Here is a 22,676-nt window from a genome sequence, read left to right as displayed (position 1 = left end):
CAACCAAGGGATGGGGGCAGGCATGGTGAATCATCCGATTACCCCACAACAGGGCAATGCGCAAAACTATACTGTGCAGCAGCAGGCACCTAGTTCACAGCAAGGTGTGCAGCAAGTAGTCCAGCCACAGAACATGGGGAATGTGCCGCAGGGACAACCCCAGCAGGCACTGCCGCAAGTGGCTCCGGGCACTAAATCAGATGGAGGAAACCCACAGTTATACAATGGACCGAACCTATACATGAAATAGGACGGCTCACAGGGGACTCTGATGTGTTCTATCCTATCAGTGACACCAGACCCTCACAGGGAACCTAGGGTAAATGTCACCATAGGGGGGAAAGAATATTCCTTCTTAGTTGACACGGGTGCAACGCGCTCGTGCATAAGGGAAGACAAGTTTTCCTTGTACGGCGAGGCAATCGACACCCAGAGTTTTTATTTTTTCAATGGTTTATCTATGCGTGATGTGCAGCAAAGCCATCCTTTCATGGTGGCGCAGTGAACAGATCCCTGCATGTCCTCAGGGCCGAAGCGAATTGGAGGAGTTCCCTGGGACTACGTTTATCACGGAACTACAAAACGAATGTGATGTGCTGAAAACGATAGTCTAACCTTTTCCATAGTCTAGCAGAGGAACTGTATTACATTAAGCAGAGACTATCATCATCATCACTCGTAAGAGAGGGGGGACATTGAACTGCACTTGTCACTTAGTGTGTACTGAACTTTGGAGCGACGAGATTAGATCAAGAAGAAAAAATAGACTATTGACTATGGACATATTTGAAATGGGCGCCCAAAACAGTAATTTAGTCGTGCCGCCAACAGAAGGGCGCCCCCCGGTTTCCTGGAAGGAGATGCTGCAAACTGTCTTTCTAAGCCGTGATATGTATATGCATAGTGATTATTGTAGTATTTTTGTCTCTAATTATCAGAACTGCATATATTCTTGGTGCACGAAGCATCCCAATGTGTGTGCATCCACCAGGTAATGAACGTCTTGGGCCCACAAAAGCACCCAGACCTTATATTGTTATCCCTGTTCCAATAAAAACTGATGATAAAACAAACGGTTTACAGTTGAATGTAATTAGTAGTAATGCATATACCTTTGAAGTAATGCATGGTGAGAAAGGCTGGAGACAGGCTCAGCACAGAATGAATGATAACATAGCACTGTCCACGGCACGCACCCATACACTGAGTGCACACAAACAAGGGCAAATGTCAATGGCTATGCAACCACAGGCCAAAGCAGCTGAAAGAGAAAAAAATACCTGTGAAACGAACAGCTCCAGAGAACAGAGAACCAAGCGAGCAACAAGACAGAGATGGCATGACAAAATCCCTCAAGAGAACAGAGGAGGCCACAAAAGAACTCATGGGGAAGACACATGCGGTAGTCAAGTATGTGTTTCCACTCATACTAAGAGCAAAGAAACCACATGAAGAGCTGAGCAAGACGACAACCACAACTGTGATAACAAGTACGCCAGCTCCGACGCCAGAAGTAACCGCCAAGCCTACGACACAGCCACAGGTTGGAAGGCTGGTAAGCCACATGTGGTGGGAGGAGGTCTACGAAGCAAGGCAGGAGGGAAGGAAAAGAAGTGCAAGACCTCCCCCCAGTACTGCAGGACAGGAGATGATACCTGCCCCTCCAAGGATGCTACCTGAGAAACTGCCTGAACGAAAAAGCAGTACAGAAGCATTCAGAGACATAGTGATGGCTAACTACAGAAAAATGTTAAGAATCAAGAGAAGCCCATATGAAACGGACAATGAACTAAATGACTACTTGGACAGCACAGCCCATCTTGGAAACAACATATGGTATCAGCACATGAAGGAAGTTGGTCGAAGACAATCGGAAGGAGAATGTTTCGTCTGTTCACTCCTGCCATACAGCATGGGAAAGTCCAAGATCTTCGTGGCTGTAGAAGTAGATGTGCCCACAGCACACTGTATGTCACACGTAGCAATGTGCAACACCAGATGACAATTTATGGGAAGAGACGCCTCGCTAATATGGGCCAACGAAAAGGACTACCCTGATGAAGACGGATATGTCCAGGACATCAAAACAAGAAACAGGGCGCACACCAAGAACCATATAATTAGATAAGAAAACCCTGACGTCAAAGGATCAGGAATAAGGTGGGAAATAAACTCAAGACTGAACGTCTAAGGAAAAACGGCAGAAGAAGCTCAAATATGGAGGAACCGGGGACAAATGCAGATCTGTGGATCAGTAGTTTGGCCTAACGGATGGGAGGAAGGAGTCGTAATCTGCCGAGCTTGGATGGTCCTTGGAGCCTGCAAGGAAGCAATAGAAAACTCACAGAGGTTATGTAAACCTCTATGGCCGAAGTTGGTGAAGCTGTTAACATGGGTCGAAGACAGGGGAGGGCCCCTGCAAATAGTACCGTTGGAGAACCCGAAACTGTGCTTCAGAAGTAATAGCACAAGGAAAATGGGGGAGAATCAAAACTGTGGACGAATATACGAGGCACCAGGAATGGCACAAGGAACCACAGTCCTGATGGACCACTATTGCGGGGGCATATGTACATTGGTCAATGTCCATGTTCCCGCACAAGTGATTCCAAAAAACAATCTGAATCTGGACAGCTTCCCGAAAGCAGATGCTCATCTAAGAAAGAGTTGATCTGCAGAGGTGATATCCAGAATGAAGAGAGAAAAATGCTTTTCTGCCAAATCAGAAGAAGCATTCTATGCGATTCCATGCAAACACAGACTGTTCAGCCTCACTTCAACAGTATTCACCACAATGCTCCTGCCACACATCCAAATTGGAGTGAATGCTAAATGGTTGCAGATAACCAGATGGGTGTTACTGCAGACCATCAACACCACAATAAAAGGATTCAATGCGATCAAAGAAGAGCTGAGAGCGGTTAGACTGATGACCCTCCAGAACAGATATGTGCTTGACATGATCACAGCAATGGATGGAGGTGTTTGTGCAAAAACCGGAGAATCATGTTGCACATTTACACCATCGCATAAGGAGGAAAATGGAACCCTCACAGAGGCCATAAGCATGTTGACAACTTTAAAAAAACCAGATGACTGATGAAACGGATGAAGTGGATGATGACAGTTGGTTTGGGAACCTATTCTCATGGATCCCGCAATGGATGGCTGATATATTCAAGTTCCTGGGAGCCTTGCTAGCCATGGTACTGCTAGGATTCTGTGTTATCAAGATAATCATCACTCAATGCCAGAAAACTGCAAAGAGAGCCATTGGGATGAAAATTATGGTCGATGTCGAGCCAGACTGGAACCCCTGAGACCTGACAGATGAAGAAATAAAGGACTTTGTGAAGGCCAGTGAATTTGCACCAGAGGGAACTAAATTCACTTATCACAAGAAACGAAGAAGGTATGAAGGCAAATGGATTTACTGCAGTCCAAATGGACAATGCCAGTTGATGACCTGGAACAAAGATGAGCATACGAAAACTGCAGGAAGCTTGAAGGGGGTGATAAAGATATGGACTCCTAAGATGCACATGTTCACACCGTCATGTACCAGTCCTGAAGACGATGAACAAGATTCTGGGGAGTCAAAGAAGCTGAATACAAAGGAGGAAGCAGAAGTGGTCGATGAACCGACCAGAGGGGGGAGTGTAGAGGAGGTCCCGGACATGGCCTGCACCCCTTCTCCACATTTCGAGATGCCAGCAAGGTACTCGCAAAGATATGTGATGTACGAGGAGCAGCTGAACCAACAGAGAGCTACAGTGGGCCTCTGCCCTGTGTACGTTAGAAGATCAGTACCTGTTGAAGTGCCCATTACCAGACAGCCCTGGGCCGCACGGTACCCAATCAGACAACCGTACCTACCATTGGTGTGAACCGACGAGTATTTACAGACTGTCCACGAGGAAACCCCGAAAGGCCTTAATGGAAGGCCAATGGAAATAGACTAAGGGCCTAGGCAGCCCCAAGAACAACCAGAAGTGGCTACCGAAAGCTAGCATGCCCGTACCAGTGACTGCTAGAATAAATGTAATGGACAGAGACGAGAGATAAAGTTAAAACGTAAGGAAACGTTGCCATGAGACAAGATGAAAGCAACTGCCCTATCGAATGTGTGTAAATAAGCTTGAATCGCAAGATGCTCAGAAATCGAGACTGCCTGCAATGCTTAGTAGAAGAATAGAGCGGCAAGCGCCAACCATATATCTACCTCAATACAGCACAATGTACACGTGCGACTCCATTTTGTGAAAGCAGAAGTGTACCCAGGCAGCCAGAGGCCTAACAGGCCGAGTTTCGAAACCTAACAGAGGCCAGGGAAGAAGCAGGATCGAAACTTAGCAAAGAGAGGCTCATGCCGGGAAATCGAGGTCAACCAGAGAAGGGAGGTGAGCATGAGCTCACGAGACTCCAGCTTCAGAGCATGCCAGCCCGCCCATGAAGGTCAAGATAAGAGAGGCCCATGCAGGTGGCCAAGCGAACACAGAATTAAATACACGAAAAGATGGAAAACTAAAGCAGATTCACGGTGAACTAGCACGTGACCAGCCAGGCGCGAAGATGTAGCACCGTCTGATGTCATCCAGAACCCGAGGATTCCATAACTTTTCCTGATAAGAGACTACAGATCTGAGGCCATACCCAGCCAACTAATTGACACACAGCCCTAAAACACTGATTTATGGAAAGGAGGAAGGGTGAATCTTGGGACACTAGGCACCTGGGTGTCTATTCTGCATGCTGCTCATTAAAGTGAAGATTTATGTTTAGGGGTGTAACTTGCCCAATCATGATAGACCATGTAATATAGGGTCCTACAGACACTGTAACCAATGAAACGTCATACTTGTAGTGACGTCAATCACGTGTGTTGTAGAGGGATGGGCATAGACGCCCACCCGATAAGAGTTATCCAATCCAATTGCTTTATTTCCATATACAGATATAACACCTATACTTAAGTTAACTTTCCTATGGAAGTAGACGTCAATGATGACGAAGTTTGCCCATAAAAGAGGCTGTTGTACTGAAGTTCAGGGAAGTCGGGTGAGGCAGGTGTTCGTGATGCTGCGGATTCCCATAAACTGATGTATGTATCATTAAACGGACTTCCCTTTGCCAATTTATTGAGTCCTGATTATTGAACCCTGCTGGAGTATGTGAATCCTGCACTCTGTCCTCGCATGGTGCAGCTATCTTGTATTACTAGTTTTCTAGGGTGAGTACTGACCAATGGGCCTTGTCAGTAATTTCCTCTCCTCATCAACACTCCAGTGCCGCGTCCTATTATTCTGTGAGAACCGTGTAACAACTGGTGACGAGGCGGTCTCCAGCGGACCAGAGTCCTTCCAGCTGGTGAGTGATCCCACCACGGCACTCAGCCTTCCAGACGGCATACGCATCCCGCGTACGCTCCTGAGTGCCGGCGATCCCGCGGCACGATGCTGCACCTGATCCCTGGGAGAAGAGGAGCGGATGACGAGGTGTCCCACCTGCAGAACTCCTCCTTAAGTGGCAGAGGGACACAGCCATCCGCTGTGTCTACTGCGCTGCAATCGGCCAGCGGTCCTTCAGACTCCACGTGGCGGTGCATGTGTTAGTACGCAGATCATACACGTCGTTAACCTGCAATTGAATTTCACTTCCTGACAAACAGCGATCCCGCTGCAGACACGGCTGATCTCCTCCATACGACGGCCGCTCCATTGCTGATGTGCTTGTGATTCAACAACATCGGAATAGCATATTTGACCAATTATCTGAAAGTGAAAAGGAACAAGGGGTGAATATTGACACACAATATACATTTACCAAGAAGGGGGAGAAAACTTACCTCCATCACATCAACCCACGAGGAACATTTGCATAGCTGCATCAAGGAAAAAAGAGAGAGGAAGTGATAAGAGGAAAAGAAAACATCCGGGGATCACTGGCCAATGGAAGGTCCCTGCAATAGGTCCAGCACACAAGATGCACGTGCACAATAAACGACGGCCACACCAGCGAGCCAACGCAAGATGGCACCCATACCTCAACAATCACACCTGCCACCATGAGCAACCCAGGGACACCACACCCTGCACCCACATCCAACGCAGTCTTGTTGCGCATGCCCCTCTCGTTCACCCTGACAATGCAAGTAAACAAAGGCCTGAGGTGGATCAAACGGCTGGAGGACTTTTACTATTTTGTAAAAGCGGCAGGGGAGGAGAAATCACCCAACCTACACAACATGTTTATCAACCTGGTTGGCAGTGAAATAAAGACCATTGTTAAAACAATTCCCCCAGAAGATCAACCAGATTTTACCTCGCTAATCAATGCCCTAAACAGGAACCTCATAATCAAACCAAACTGAGACTATGAACGCTATATGTTCAACCAGTGTATGCAGGGAGTGGAAGAGATCGTAGACGAGTTTATTACTCGCCTTCGAGTGAAGAGCGCACATTGCCAGTTCCATGCATTCTCTGTGGATGAAGTAATTCGCCTACGTGTGATTGCGGGATGCCTATCCCTAGCTCTCAAGAAACAGTCGCTGAAGAAGGATCTCTCTGTCGACGAAGTGAGCGAGTTTGCGAGGATCTTTGAGAGAGTGGACGCACAAGCAGCCTCCATGACTGGCACCCCCAGCGCGAAACAAGACAAAACTGAACTCATCGCTGCTGTCCAACCAGCACCCCAGCGATCAGGAAACAGAGGGGTCGCATCCTACAAAGGGGCCAGCCAGACAGGACCCAGACCACAAAGGCAATGCTACCTCTGTGGAATGGCTTTCCCACACTCAGGGACCTGAACTGCGCTTTCGCAAAGATGTACCAACTGTGGGAGAGAAGGGCATTTTCAATCCATCTGCCGGGAAGGAAGACCATTCCCTACCCCGAGAATCAATCCACAAACACAGAACAGGATGTATGCTCGACCCCCACAGGGCCCAACCTACCAAAATAGGTTCTACCATCCAGGACAACGGTGATACATCAGAGATGTGGAAGAATACCACCCATCAGACTATCCCCAAAACTATGAATACTACGATCAGCCTCCCCAATTCAAGGACGAATATGATGGACCCCTGCAATCATATCAAGACTACATTGAACACCAGCAGTTCGCACCCTCTCATAGAAGGGATCATTATGATCAAGGATACCAGGACGAATACATCAACCTCATCCAGGATGACTGGGAAGTGAGAGAGACGCCCAGAATAGCAGTCAATATCGAAAACATACAGTTTTGTTTTCTTGTCGACTCTGGTGCCACAGTCAACATCATGCGGGAGCAAGAATTCCTGGAGATTCCCGAGAAGCCGACACTTGCCAAAAAAAACTCAAGGATCTTCCAATGGGGAGCAAAACTGCCCCTTCACTCAATTGGACATTTCAAACGATAACTTATACACAAGGGGTTGACGGTGGCCACCACCATCCATGTCATCTGGAGCCTGACGGAAGGGCGCTTCCTCCTCAGCTACCACACTGCATCCTGCCTAGGTCTCATTGATATTCACTTTCGGGAATGCGAAGTGTTCCAATCAGCCGCTCTGTAAAGCGTCAATTCCCACACTTATGCACAGGACTGGGAAAACTCAAAGAGGCTCCCATAAAACTACACATTGACGCGTCCATCGGACCCGTTCCCCAACACCCCAGAAGGGTGGGCTTCCATCTGCATGAAGCTGTCTCAAGAGAACTCAACCAACTCCTTAGCGATGGCATCATTGAGCAAGCGACGGACCCCACCTCATGGGTGTCCCCTCTGGTTATTGTACCCAAGGAAGGGGGACGATTGCAGTTATGTGTAGACATGAGGATGGCGAATACTGCATTACAAAGAGAGCGCCACCCTGGCCTGTGCATAGAAGGTATGATTGTCCAGCTCAACAAGTCTGTGATGTTCTCTAAACTCGACCTGAATCAAGGGTATCACCAGCTGGAACCGCACCCTGAATCGAGGTGCGTAACCAGATTTGCCACCCACGGTCTATTTCGTTACAGATGCCTCAATTTCTGTGCGGGCGAGATTTTTCAGGAAGCCATAAGACAGGTGATCAGGCCCATTAAGGGCGCGCGGAACTACAGTGACGATATTCACGTATTTAGTACATCATGAGAGGACCACGTCACAGCTCTGCTAGCGACATGCACAGCAATACAGAAGGCCGGTTTGACACTCAACATTGAAAAGTGTTGTTTCAGCAATAAGAAATAAAAAACTTTGGGCACATTTTCTATGCCAATGGCATGATGCCAGACCCCGACAAGGGCAGCACCATCACCAATTTACGGGAACCAACACAAGTGGCAGACTTCAGATCATTCCTGGGGATGACCGGCTACTGTGCATGCTGCATCCCCCACTATGCGTCCCTCACTGAACCAATATGAAGACTTGTGCAAAAAGAGTTGCGTTCACCTCGTCCGCAGAGAGCCAAGAGGCTTTCGGGTCTATCAAGAAGGCCCTGGCAGAGGCACAGTGCCTGGCGTATTTCGACCCCAACTGGCACAAGGAAACCATAGTTGCCGCGAGCCCTGTAGGACTAGGTGCCATCCTAGCGCAGATGAGCGGGCCTGATACACACTTCAGACACATTGTCGCCTACGTGAGCAGAGCCCTGTCGTCAGCCCCTGAATCAGTGTACTCGCATGCTGAAAAAGAGAGCCTGGTGGCAGTCTGGGCCTGTGAACATTTCCACGACTTCATAATTGGGATGAGATTCACACTCATCACGGACCACCAGGCACTGCTGTGCCTTTTTGGAAACCCGTGCACGAAGATGCCACCCAGGATAGAGGGATTGGGCATCAGATTGCAGGAGTACGACTATGAAATCATTCACAGGCCAGGTGATATGATATGATAGGTTATTTATAATGCGCTTAATACCCAGAGGTTTCTAAGCTCGGACCGGGGATCGAACCTGTGGTGCTCTGTGTTGTCTTGCTTCCAAGGCCCCTGAGCTATCCTCCCGAGACGGGGATCACAATCCGACTGACTATCTCTCCATCCAGCAGGTATGCCGATCACCCACGAGGGTGACACGGAATACATCAACTATATGGCCGCCAACACACTTCCACCAGCAATATCCATTGAGGTGGTCGTGGCCACATCCGCATCTGACCCGTCGATGGCACTAGCCGCGGGATGATCCCTGGTCTACCCCAGTGGTGGGGAAACCCACCACTGAGTGTTGGAGACACTCGAGGCAACAAGACCGGCAGGATGGGCAGGACCCAGAAAGAGAAGCACATGACCACATCGCGTGATCAAGAGGCCCTCTCGCCTTGTTTTATTTATTTATTTATTGGCCGCAATTTTTTGTTTTTATTTATTTATTTTTGTTTTTGTTTTTGTATAACAGAAACTTAAACAACAAAAAAGAACAGAGAATAGAATAAAATAAAAAGGAAGAAACGTTGCACAGATTTCAGTCCGCATCCCCCCCCCCACCCCTCATCTTCTGGCCTTGCAATGGTCAGGGTTCGCAAGAGGTGCATTCTGTTTATGTTCAGTGTGGCGGGTGTGATATTTCACCGGGCTCCGGGTGTCGGTATTGGGGATGAGTTCTGTGATGAGATCGAGTCAGCAGTGGACATCAGATATGTGATGTATGGGCCCCAGATGTCGGCCCACTCATCTTGTTGAAGAATGTTAAGTCGGATATTTGAACGTTTGTCCGGGGGTGATGTTACCAACCTCTGCCCCTTTAAGGGAGAGACATGGAACGTGGAGGGGAGGAGAAAGGAAGAGGAGGAGTTAAGGGAAGCAAAAGTTAGTACGTAGTTATATTTCAATATAGAAAGATGTTGTTAGAATCCTCCGGTGCCGCATCCTTTTATTGTGTGAGAACCGTGTAACAGGGACCTCTACATTCCTGTTGAGGCAGAGCGTCTCAAGGAGCAAATAGCGGGAAACGTGAGGAAGGACAAGAAGCCATTGACTAACAAGTTCAGGTGCCAGAGGGGAAGAAGTAAGACCGGGGAGACATCTGTGCAAAACCACTGCTAACCAGGGTCTGCCACAGAGCCTGGCTCAGTTGGGGCTGAGCTAGGCTGAGTGAGGTTGCCAGTGGGTGCCCCCTGTCTTTATGTACACGTGTGGCTAAAGAAATTACTATCCGAATCCCACCTGTGAATAAGGCCTGTTACTTGCGTCATCCCTGTGTGGCTCCTGACGCCTGATACACACGAATTGGTGACAAGCTGCTCCTAACAGGACCCAGAGGTCTGCCGTGAACGCAGATAAAATAGTCTGACTGATAAAAGTGCAAGTGGACACAGTGGAGTAACTTTGCTGAAAAAGTTGGAGGGGGACATGACATCTGAAGAAAAGTTGCCCCAGTGAAATGAATGGGGACAAAATTGTGTGCCATGAAAGTTGGGGGGGGACAAACACCCTGTCCCATACTTGCCAACCCTAACGCAGTCCTACCGCCTACCGATTTAGTGGCAACAAAATACCGATTTGATGTGTCAAGGGCATGAAAGGCATCAGGGCCTTTCAACCTTTTAGTTGTAAGTGGCCATGAGCCTGAGGGAGGCCCCCAGCAACTGCCACATGTTGCCAGTCAGCAGTTGTATAACACAGCAATATATTTTTCTCTATATTACTTTTTTTCTGGGGCTTGCCTTACAAGCTGCATTTGCGGGAGTCCTTGCGGCCGTCACTTCCCTTGGGGTATACAGAAGTGTTATCACCTTTATGTCTTTCACACCGGATCCTCCAGAGCAGGCACTTGTTTAAATAGAAGGATTTATAGCTTTTCAGTGGGTATTTTGTGTTTCAGCTCCCTGCTGGCTGGCCATCTCGTGATTATCAGCAGGTATGTTTGAAGAGGAAAATATGTGTTAATGAGGAAGAAGCTGGTCACACTGCTCACAGCTCACTTATTTAGTACATTTTTTTCTAATGATGGGTCAGAGGATTTTTGGATAGGCCACACCAGACAGTCTTTTCCTGTGATCTCTTCAAGGCCATATGTCAATTCAGGTCATTTTCTGTGGTGACTGAAGGCCAAAGTTCATGTGACATCATTTCATGGGATATCATCATTCTGCTAGTTACTATTTTTGAAACTTTAAGATTCCTACAGATTTTTGGTCATGGAATGTTGGCATGTATGCTGTCCCCCCCCCCCTAAAATTACGCCCATGAGTGGACACTCACCAGCCCACCTGCTGCACCAGGTAGGCTGCGCTCAATGGAAATGGCTGCTGTTGTGGGTGATTTCCCCCTGTGCCATTTCACTCACGTTTCAGGAAGGGAGCGCAGCCCCCTTGCCCCTAGGCAGACGGTGCTGTGTAAGAAGGTAAACACATCAGATACAAAGCAGGTTCCTGAATTGGTCTGGTTTGCCATATTTTAAGGACTATTTTTTCGTGCTTAGCCTGACCATCCATGGAGCAGCGTTGCCTGAACAATTAATGTGTCGTAATGTAGTTATTGAGACTACGCCACCATGTCAGAGTGCCATGTAGCTGAGTGACTCCGCAGCTTGTGCTGAATGATGGCCAGTTTTTTCGCCAGTTTTTTCGCGGCAAAGTGGAGGTTTACGCATGCGCAGTTTGTTCCGCGATGGGAGCGAGGGACTGCTGTCCTGACCATCACAGCTCTCTTCCTCATTCCTAGCTGAAGCCCCTGGGTGGGCTGTGGAGGGCCCAGGTTGCCTCTACCTGGAGCAGAATGGTGTCTGTGGTCAGCACCCGACGGCCGTGTCGATAATAATGACACAAATTCGTGAAGCGGTATTATGCTTCCTAGAGTGTATGCCCGGCTTTCGTTCCCTCCACGTGCTAGACAGCTACTGTGTTCTCTAATGGATCTTAGATTAGATTAGAACATTGCCAAAGTATTGTGTGCCTCTGACAGTGGCGACGCAATTTACACACTTGGGAGACTCTCAGGCCCCTGATAATTACTTGCAATTCTGCAAAGCACAGGGAGACCCTGTTGTTACGAGTTAATGACTAACTCAGAGGACACTTGGAAGTGAAGAACCTTGTGTGTGTGCAAGTTACTAGGGTGACGTCCTTTTCTCCCCAGGAGTCTGTGGTAAGGTACATAGCGGGGACATCCCAATTGATCACCCCCACCTCCTGTGGCCAGTGTATCACAATCAAAACACGGTGGGGGCTGCTGGACAAGAGACAGACTCCCAGCAGCCCCCGCCTTATATGCGTCCTCCAGGAGCCTGCCTGGAAGTCAGGCCCTAGGGGACGCCTCTTCCGCCTCCACTGGGGAGGAAGAGTAGAGGCTGAACACCCCCCGGACAGTGGCGGCCAGTTCCTCTAACGCCCCCTGCGAGGGCCAGTCCGCATCTTAAATATTCACCTGCAACTTAGTTTTGTGTTAGGGCACAGATGGCCGAATGACACAGGGACGCGTGCTCTATTTTCAGTGGTTTGATTGAGGAACACATGGTTTGGTTCTTTGAAAATGTCTAACTTTTCAGAACAGAGAGGCGATTGTTGGAATTGAGGTACCAGCGGGAGAAGGGGATCTGGGAAGCAACACTAGGGACGTTCCTCTCTCTCCTACCTCCCTGTGGATTCCCACTCTAGCCCAGATCTCCGTAACCCCCACTTATTCTTGTATGGGAGGATTGGTCCAAGAGGCCCCCCTCCCCTGCAGCCCCTCCCCTTTGTGAAGTCCATGGCTCGTCAGGGGTTCCCCCTGCCACCAGGGCCCAGGTGGTGGGTGGGCCACTGGCTGAAGACATTGACCAAACATGCTGTATTTAGCTAGGCCCTGAAAACCATTTTGTGAAATCAAGATGGTTTGAGCCCTGTGCACCACAGCGCGGCCCCCACCCTTGCAGAGTCTCACTTATCCCTGTGGCCGCAGCTCTCTGGCAGATCCGCTGAGAGCCCGTTCCCATGAACAGACGGACATGAGCTAGCGCTAGATGCAAACATTGTAACATTCACCTTCCGCAGTGTATCACTATTCTCAGTATGACCCGGCCAGCGGGGCCGGGGTGGAAAAGAACTGTAAAATGGTCCCCTGACAAAAGCAGAGCCCCCAAAAACTAATGAGCAAACTACTTGTGATGAAACCCTTCTCTCCATGACCTTTCTGACTAAAAACCTGTAACCTCCATGAAGATGGCAGAATGTGTGCTCATATGACATTCGGGGTGAAGTACCCACATCCCCGTAGCTATGCGCAAATGGTAAAAGTGTCCCGGGGTTTTCATGTTATATGTTTCGCCGAGAAGACTGCACTGCAAGGTCCCATGCCAAAACTGAACTAATGCTGCTAGAGTGCAAAGGAAGACAAATACAGCCCTATTGGGAGCTCATGTAAGTGGTGCACGAAAATGCACAATATGTATGTCCAAGCTCACCATGTGTCACTGCCATCAGTCTTATTAGCGGGTTGTTCCGGCGTGCTCCACCAACCTTACTACTACCTCGCTTACCGCACATGTATAGAAATGTAACAAAATGTTGTGGTTGTTAAATACTTAGCATATAGGTAACGCATTTGAAATGGCCATGTGGAAGGCACTAACAATGTCAAAAACATAAGCTTTGAAAAGACTCAATGAGTATTGTATATTATATGAATGTTTATGCCTCTTCCACTTAAATCTGCAACACACGAGGAAAATACCTTTGTGAGCATATGCAAGGCCATTCCCCCTTCCTCCCCATTGAAGCCTGCCAGACGAAAAAGCAGAGGCCTGTGCCGCTCTGCTCCACCTCCCCCAATTCGGCTGGAGCCGCTTCAAACATTCACATTCCCCCCGCAGCACCCAAGGCCACGGCCTGCCACCTGAATTATTTACAACCCAGCAGTAAACCCCGGCCTTCAACACAGATCCAAAGGCGCCCTTTCTTAGGTTCCACGACCCACCGGCTCACCTTGGGTTAATGGCCCCTGTAAAATTAGGACACCCAATATTATAGTAACACTACAGGAACACATTCATAATGACTTCTGAGACATGATAACTCGGACAGCCCGTCCCCTGCCCTGAGACCCAACCTCGCGACCTATGATACCCAGTCAACAGGACGATGGTAACCATCTATTGATGTATCACCAAAAGACCCCACTCTAGGTGCATTCCTCCTGTGCTGCATTAACCTGTAGAATAACCTATTGGAAGATTTATCGGGGAAGATAATATTGCAATGTTGAATGACTGCGGTGTGCGTGGCCTTAGGGCAGAAAGCCAGGGAAGATGTTCATCACTGACACTGGTCACGGCTGGCACAACACCACCGTCCGGATGAACCCAGCTGACCTGCCCGGCCCAGCCCAGCCCACGAGGGTAACCAGTGACGTCCACCGACCACAGCAAACCACATCGCAGCAGCACCTATAGTTAGTCGTCGCCACCCAATCCCCACAAACTTGTGCCCACTATAGCATGTAGGTTCTTATGACGTTTTTTGTAAATATATACGCCTGTCGTTGCTATTGTCAGACAGAGCGCTCTCGGAGTTTGCAGAGTCCTTTGCATGCCCTATTCTGATTGATAAACTCCCATTTAAGCTCACCCGCACTTTGTCTTAGCCTTATTCCCATCTTGGGAGAGTCCATTATTGTCTCTCATTGTGGGGAGGATTGTGCTATCTGGGGGACGCTCGCCTTCAGTGGTGACCCCGACAGCATGATAATTATTTTCTGCTAACATATATATATATCCCTACCGTCCCCTTTGGCACGAAAATCTCCGGTCGAAAAGGGATACGCACGGTGCGCCGGCTCCGGAAGGCTGCCCGCCAACGGCGACCGGTACGCTCAGAAGTGCGCACTCAACAGAGAGAGGGTACGGGATCCCGGTTGAAAAATCCCCTTTGAGTACCGCTCGCCGGAGCCGGGGCTGACCGTTGAGCGTACGGCAACACTGCCTGGACGGACCCAGTTTCGGAGACTCTCGGTTCAAGACGGGCACGTGAGTATTAAGGGCGAGCGACCATAAAGGGAGTAGGGGAGGAAAAATAGGACAGGGAACGAGGTTGGTTGAAAGGGGACACTTTGGGACTACTAAGAACCACTCTAGACTTTCTTTACTTTTTCTTTGCATATGGCCATTAGGATTAAGAGGTGAAAAGAGATAAAGAGACGGGAACCTAGCTCCGCGAGGGGGTAGAAGGCGGCGCCGCATAGTGCTATCTTGACTAGTACTGGGAATATATGAAGAAGTGGAAAATGAGATAAAGGTGTCTGGTAAAGGAAGACACGGTGAATACATTAGTGACTGCTATTCTTTCTATTCTTCTCTCTGGGTTTACGGGAAAAAAACAGGGTTAGTACAAAAAAAAAAAAAATCTAAGTAGAAAGACGAGTTTATATCAAAACTACAAGACGAATTCATATCAGATTAAGACGGAAAGGGACAGCTAGCAAGGGAGGGAAAGGGATTACAAATTGAGCTGTGAATAGAGTGTTGCCTATGGGTGTGTAAGCATCATATGTGCCAGAACATATTTGTCACGATGAATGTGTAAAAGTGGTCATAAGTGCATAATTATGGTGTGGTTATGGTAAGTGTGACCAGAAGAAATTTTACAAGGAAGAGCGCAATGCAGTAAAGTGACTGTTTCTTTTTTGATTCTTTGGGTAAATTTGCTGAAGATATTGATGGTGTACGAAGGGTGGTTTGCTTTTGTATGTGCCCCCCAATGTATACAGAATAGAGGCTGTGCGCGGCCATTCTTGTATTGTACAGGTGGCGGAAACACACGCAGGTCCCCACGCGCAGTGATACACAAATACTTAGATATATCTGGTGATACATCTATATAAAGATATATATATATAAATATACATCAGTATCGAGCAACCACGAACTATGGGGGCAGAAACACCATTAGCACATATTTGTAAGAATCTACCTGGGTACGCTGAACGCATTAAGAAATATCACGATCAGTGGATCACAGAGCTGAAGGGGGAAGGATTACCCCAAATATGGCCCGAAGGGGGATCATTTGACAAGAGTGTCCTAGATATGGTAGCTACATGCATATGTTTGAAATACAAGGGGAAGCAGCTACATAATAGGAGAGAAATATTAGACCTATGGAGATTGTTTGAAGAAGTACCGCCACCTAAGAAAAGGGAAGTAGGTACTGATCTGCCATCTACCACTGACAATCCATTATTGATACCAAAAGACGACAAGGTTTTGCCAGAAAGGGAGTCACCGGTAGAGGTAACTAGGTTGTACCCAATACTAAATAAGCCAGTGCCCGCAGAAGGGTACAGTGACCCAACATATGTACCCCCCAACAACAGTCACTACGACTCAAGGGCCAACAGCACCCCCACCGTATGAGAATCATAGAGAGCGAGAGCAGGTAAGTACACCAATAGTGAACATAGAGAAACTAACTGAAGACCTAGAGTCCAGGGTCTCTATAGCAAAAGATGAGCTCTCGAGGATAAAAAGTATACGTGAACAGACTGCAATTAATGCTGCTAGGTCAGAGCTCACATCAAGAGCGCAGAGTCAGGATAAAACTATTGAGGAGGGGTGGAAGAAGGGGGAGATATTGTTTAGGATACAAGAAGAACCGGCCTGAATAATTGAACTAGAGGAGAGGGAGGAGCGTACTGACGATGAGATAAGGACTACAGGAGGTAGAGAGGAGCTATTGTGTGATATAGGAGAAAACTTAGAGGAAAGTGAAAGATTAAGTATGGCAATGGGAGGAGAAAGTGAGGGGCTGGATAGCGCATGTTCAGGGAGAACCATGGAAGAAGAATGGGCAGGACGACTAAGGAATAGGTTGGGGAAAATGGCACCATTAGGAAAAAACGAAATGAAGGTGAGAGCAGACAAGACAACAAAGGGGAAGTTACAACTCCCACTAATACACAGGGGAGGAGGGAGGCCGAATTACATACCCTGGGCTCAGATGGATAAGGCCAATTTGTTAAAGTTATTACCCCCGTTATCAGGAGGGGCAAGCAAGTGGATATATGCATTCGAGAAACACACAGCCGGGGTACCTCTAGCAATAGGCGATGTGAAGAGTCTGCTAGTATCAGCAGTCGGGGATCAAGCTGACAGAGTATGGGTAAGGCTGGCTTCCCGGGAGTAACTTTAGACTGCGATCGCCATGATGGCGCCTCTTTTAACACAGTACGTGCCAGGGTGTGGGACGCCTTAAGAGAGATGTTCCCAGACACCCCAGATTTGCAGTCAGTCATGCAATGTACAATGAACGACGGGGAAGACGCTATGGATTACATTTTTCGGGTCCAAGAGATGTGGAGAGCAGAAACGGGCACGCCCTGGTATCAATCAACATCATTATTCCACTTCATAATAAAGAGGGGGCTCCCTAAAGAGGTACAAAAAGCACTTGACAAAATCTCAGGTATTGAAGCAAAAGGATGGCCCGAAATACAGAGCATAATAGTTCACCATTGTAAACGAATAAAAGAGAGGGAAAAGGAGATAGCGCAGAAAAGATTGGCAGAAGAGGCAAAATTAGTACAAACGAAGCTGGTGAAGGTCGCTGCCGCCGTAGCCGCGCTCCCACACAGCAGGGAGGGAGAGGAGGAGGAGGAGGGGCTGGTAGCAATACAGGGGAGGATGGCAACAAATTGGGCAGGAGTAGGGCAACGACAGTGGAACGAGCAGGAGCAGAGTGGAGGTCCGCAGTGGCAAGAGTGGGCCCCTCGATAGGGACGAGGTGGGTACAGGGGTCGTAGAGGGGGTGGACAAGGGTACGGGGGAATGGGAGGAAATGGATGGCAAGGTCCCAGAGGTGCGCAGGGAAGCTGTTGGAACTGCGGGAAGTGGGGGCACTTTTCCAGAGAGTGCAGGAGTAGAACAAACAACGGATTTCCAGAGATAGAACACTATGGCTACCCTCACCCGGGAAGCCCATATGGTCTCCCAATGGGGCAACAACAAAGGGAACAAGAGCAGGGGTACCCAGAGCAAAGGCAAGTGCATCACTACAGAACACAGAATCACCCACAAAACAACGACACTATGCACTACACCCCAGGCAACCCTTTTGCAACGAATGCAAATGGAGCCCCAGCACCAGCCCCCTATAGTGGTGTGTCAGTAGTTTCAGGAAGTGTGTTCAACCAGGGGGGGACAATGAGACAACCAGCATAGGACAGCCCACAGAGAACACTTGCGTGTCCTGTTCTATCTACAACCTACGATGCAGCGGAGGAACCATTGGTAGGGGCGCCGATAGGAGACAAGCAGTTCATATTCATGGTGGATTTGGGAGCCGAGAAATCATGTACTCGGGAGGGCCAGTTTCCGTTATCTAACCGGAAGTTAGAGACGCAGGGGTTCTCTGGGGCTGTAATTGAAGTTCCTTACACAGAAGATTTGGATGGGACAGTGGGGGGTAAAACGGTAAAGACACCCTTACTGTATTATGAACAATCGCCAATAAACCTGCTCGGAAGGGACCTTCTTAGCAAGCTTAACATGACAATATCATTTACAGAAAGAGGGATAGTGTGCTCGACACCAGGAATATGCCCATTACGTGTAATGCTGGTAGTGCAGGCTCGGACAACGGCACCGGAAATACGTGGCATGCCAGTGGACGAGAGAATGTTCATCGAAGGCTTAAAAACGCTGGCCCAAGTAGTCCCCGAGCTAAAAAAGTTGGAGTGGAAAATACCCGCAGAATTCATCTTCCGCCCAATAGTGCGCCCAGACACAGCACCAGGGTCAGTGGTATCCTTAGACCTGCATGCTGTCCAGGTATCAGCAAAAAGGATTGAAGTGATTGGGATGGACATAGATGGGTGTGAATGGCGCACTGTACTGTGCATCAACGCTAATATTGCCCTACGGGACTTATGTGATGAGGATCTCTATTTCTGATGCGGAAAATGATGGCGAGATAATAATGGAAATATCAATGCCCTGTGACATTTTGATTCAGGCTAGACAAATTCCCGTCCAGTTGATGGCAGTGGTGGGAACGCCACCGCCCTTTTTTGACGATGACATGCGACTGGTGCCAAACAATTTGTGGACAACACGCCCCCATGATGTAGGTTTGTTGCATGGAGTGACACCAGTAGTAATAAAGCTCAAACAAGGGGCAATTTTGCCCTGAGTGAAACAATATCCATTGTCCCGCGAAGCTGAGGAAGGGACAAAAGAGACAATAAATGCATTGTTAGCACAGGGGATAATAGTGCCTTCAAACTCCCCATGTAACACCTGTATCTACCCGATCAAAAAAGCAAAGGGAGGGGTTTGGAGGCTGATCCAGGATTTACGCCCCCTAAATGACGTCATACAGAAAGAGTTCCCTTTAGTCCCGAACCCTGCTTCAATATTATGCAGCGTCCCAAAAACGGCATCACATTTCACAGTGGTTGATTTGAAAAATGCATTCTTCTCCATCCCCTTGGCAGAAGAAAGCAGATACCTGACAGCATTCACATTAGGGGGAAAGAGATACGAGCATTGCAGATTACCTCAGGGATACTGTGAAAGTCCAAGCATATTCAACCGCATACTACACGAAGACCTGGGCAATTTATCAGTTGAAAGCACGATCATTCAGTACGTGGACGATCTGCTCGTCTGCGCACAGAGTGAAGAGACGTGATGGAAAGACTCAGTACTACTTTTGACGCTGCTGGTGAATAAAGGGTACAAGGTGGACAAGGGAAAGCTACAATACTGTCAGACGGAGGTGCTGTACCTGGGACAGCTGATATCAAGAGACTGGAAAAGAATAATCCCTGACAGAGTGGAAGCAATAAGGTCAGTGAGAGAACCCACAACAGTGAAGGAGATGCAGACATTCTTGGGAATGTGTAACTATTGTAGAGCATGGATATTAGATTATGCAGCCTACACCAGGCCATTACTGCAAGCACTCAAGGAGGCCCAGCAAGAGAACAGGAAAATAGAGTGGTCAGAAGAGATGAGTGACTCGTTTGAGTCACTCAAAGAGCTGATTTCGAGTGCTCCAGTACTCGCCAATCCTGATTATGAGCGCAAATTTTACCTGTTCTCACATTGTAAGGGAACCCTTATGACAGCTGTACTGACACAAAAGACTTCTCTAGGACACAAACCATTGGCTTACTATAGTGGCACATTGGATGCAGTGATGCAAGGCCACTTCGCGTGCGAGCAATCTCTCGCCGCCGCCGCGTTCGCCATTGAGAAAAGTGCCACAATAGTAATGGGGTGGCCTGTCACGTTGTTCGTGGAACACTCATTATTTACAATACTTGAAAGATCAAAAAGTACACTGACCATACAGCGAGCAACTGCCTATGAAATAATATTGTCCAGCGCCAATATTCACGTGGTACGGTGCAGGACAGTAAACCCGGCAACATTCATCACAGAACCATGCACACTAGAGGACATGCAAGAACACAATTGTGCAACTTACACAGGAGAAACAGAGGAGGGCACGGTGGTGTGCGAAAATGCCCTGAGCGAGGGGGAGGTGTACTTTGTGGATGGGTCAGCGTCGATTGACATGGACACAGGAGAGAAACATGTGGGACTGGCAGTAGTGAGGCTAGAAGAAGGTGAGTATGAAGTACTAGTACAGTATCGCCTTCCATCACATTTCTCAGCACAAGCAGCAGAACTTATTGCCCTAATAGAAGCATTACATGCAGCTAAAGGATGTGCAGCAACAATATATACAGATTCAGCCTACATGACGACAACAGTACATGGAGGTCTAGCCAGGTGGGGGCGGAGAGGGTTTCGAAGGGCAGATGGGACCCCAGTGCAACATGCTGAATTACTGAAAGAATTGATTGAGGCCCTAAAAGATCCAACAGTGGTAGCAATAGTGAAGTGCCAAGCACATACGTCCAACACAGACGTTGTGTCTTTGGGGAACGCGGCAGCGGACGCTGCTGCCAAGGAAGCCTCGTATTTTGAAAGACATGGAACAGGTGAGTACATATTACAGGACAAGACGAACGAAGAGCTCCCAGAAGGATATAGTGCCATGCCCATATCACAAATACTAGAGCTGCAGGAAGAGGCCAGTTGTGATGAAAAGATGGTGTGGGAAAAAAGGGGGTGCAGCCAATCGGCAACAGACTTATTATGACGCCAAAATAACTCAGGAAAAGTAGTAATGCCAATCAAACTGTTAGAGATAGCATTTCAGCAATTACACTTTCCAGCGCACAACACTAAGCAACACATTGCAGCAGAGATACAAGAAGACTGGTTCGTGCCATGTCTCCAGGAGCACATATCTAGATTGACAATGGAGTGCACGACGTGCCAAATATATAACTCTGGAATGACGCTACGAACACTCAGGGGGACAATTCCAAAACCCATAGGGCCCTACAGAGAACTGCACATTGATTACGCGGATATGGGGGAAAGGTGTAATGGGGCACGCTACATGATAGTGGTTGTATGCCCATTTTCGAGGTGGGTGGACGCAGGCCCATGTGCGCGACCTAATGCTAAAAGCGCTGCAAAGTTCCTAGTAAGGGAAGTGTTCCCGCGTTGGGGAATTTGCGACATAATTCGCTCGGACAACGGCACTCATTTTGTGAACGAGCTCTTCAAAGAAGTGACCACGTTATTGGGAATAAAACATAAAACATAAATTGTGCTCGATTTATCATCCTCAAAGTAATGGCTTTGTCGAAAAACTGTTAAAAGGGAGACTGTCTAAATTGTGTTTCTCGTTGAAGAAAAACTGGATCTACTGCTTACCCCTTGCACTGTTTGAGCTGAGGAATCAGCCGAGCAAGGACCACCATCTGTCCCCGCACGAAATTGTGACAGGGAGACGGATGCACACTGCACATTCCCCACTACGTCAACACTCAGATGCACACAGAAGCGCCACGATATTGGGAGATGAGTTCACAGAATACCTGAAGAAGCTAACTAGGGCAGCGCGTGCAATCTCAAAGCAGCTCTCACCACCATTCACAAGGGAAGAAGGAAACATGATGGTGTCCCATGCAGACCATGAAGTACAGGCACAATTAATGCCAGGAGAGTTCATTTATGTCCGGAGCTTTGTGCGCCGGTGGAATGCCCCAAGGTTACATGGGCCGTACGAAGTGGTATTTTGTATCCCTACAGCTGTAAAAGTAAAGGGGCTCAAATACTGGATACATTTGACAGATGTGCGAAAGGCATATAATAGTGTACAGGAAGAGGTGGATGGGGAGGCACAGACAACAGCAAACAACAGTAATGAAAATGATGAGTGAACGTGAACAAGTGAATGGAGGAGTGTAACTGACAGACAAAAATGTTAATGAAAGAAATTATATTACAGGTTATCGATTGAGATAAAAAAAAATTAAAAAAAGGGTGTTCAAGTGTAAATAACGATGTGAAAAACATGTATATTGTCTGCTCCCTTCTCTGTACATTTCCCCCTTTGTCCCCTCCCCTACCCAACCCATCTCCCTTCCATGACCTCCTGGCACAAACCGTGCCAACAAAAATGTTTACATGAATGCACTTAATGCACTTTTATATCTCAAACAGGAACTACCATGGCAACAAACGGGCAGCCTGCAACGAATAGATTGATTAGATATAGAGAAGTTTTAGCTGAAAGATGTAGATATTCGTATGAGTGTGGGTTGTCTGTATGCATTACATTATTTTTTACAATACTGTTTGGTTTGGTTACTTATTGGTTTATAGGGTTCATCTCTATCGAGATGAACGAGGGGGG

Source organism: Ambystoma mexicanum, chromosome 1p, assembly GCF_040938575.1.
Source record: "Ambystoma mexicanum isolate Mex_15411 chromosome 1p, UKY_AmexF1_1, whole genome shotgun sequence".
Lineage (NCBI taxonomy): Eukaryota > Metazoa > Chordata > Amphibia > Caudata > Ambystomatidae > Ambystoma > Ambystoma mexicanum.
This window is presented reverse-complemented; position numbering follows the sequence as displayed.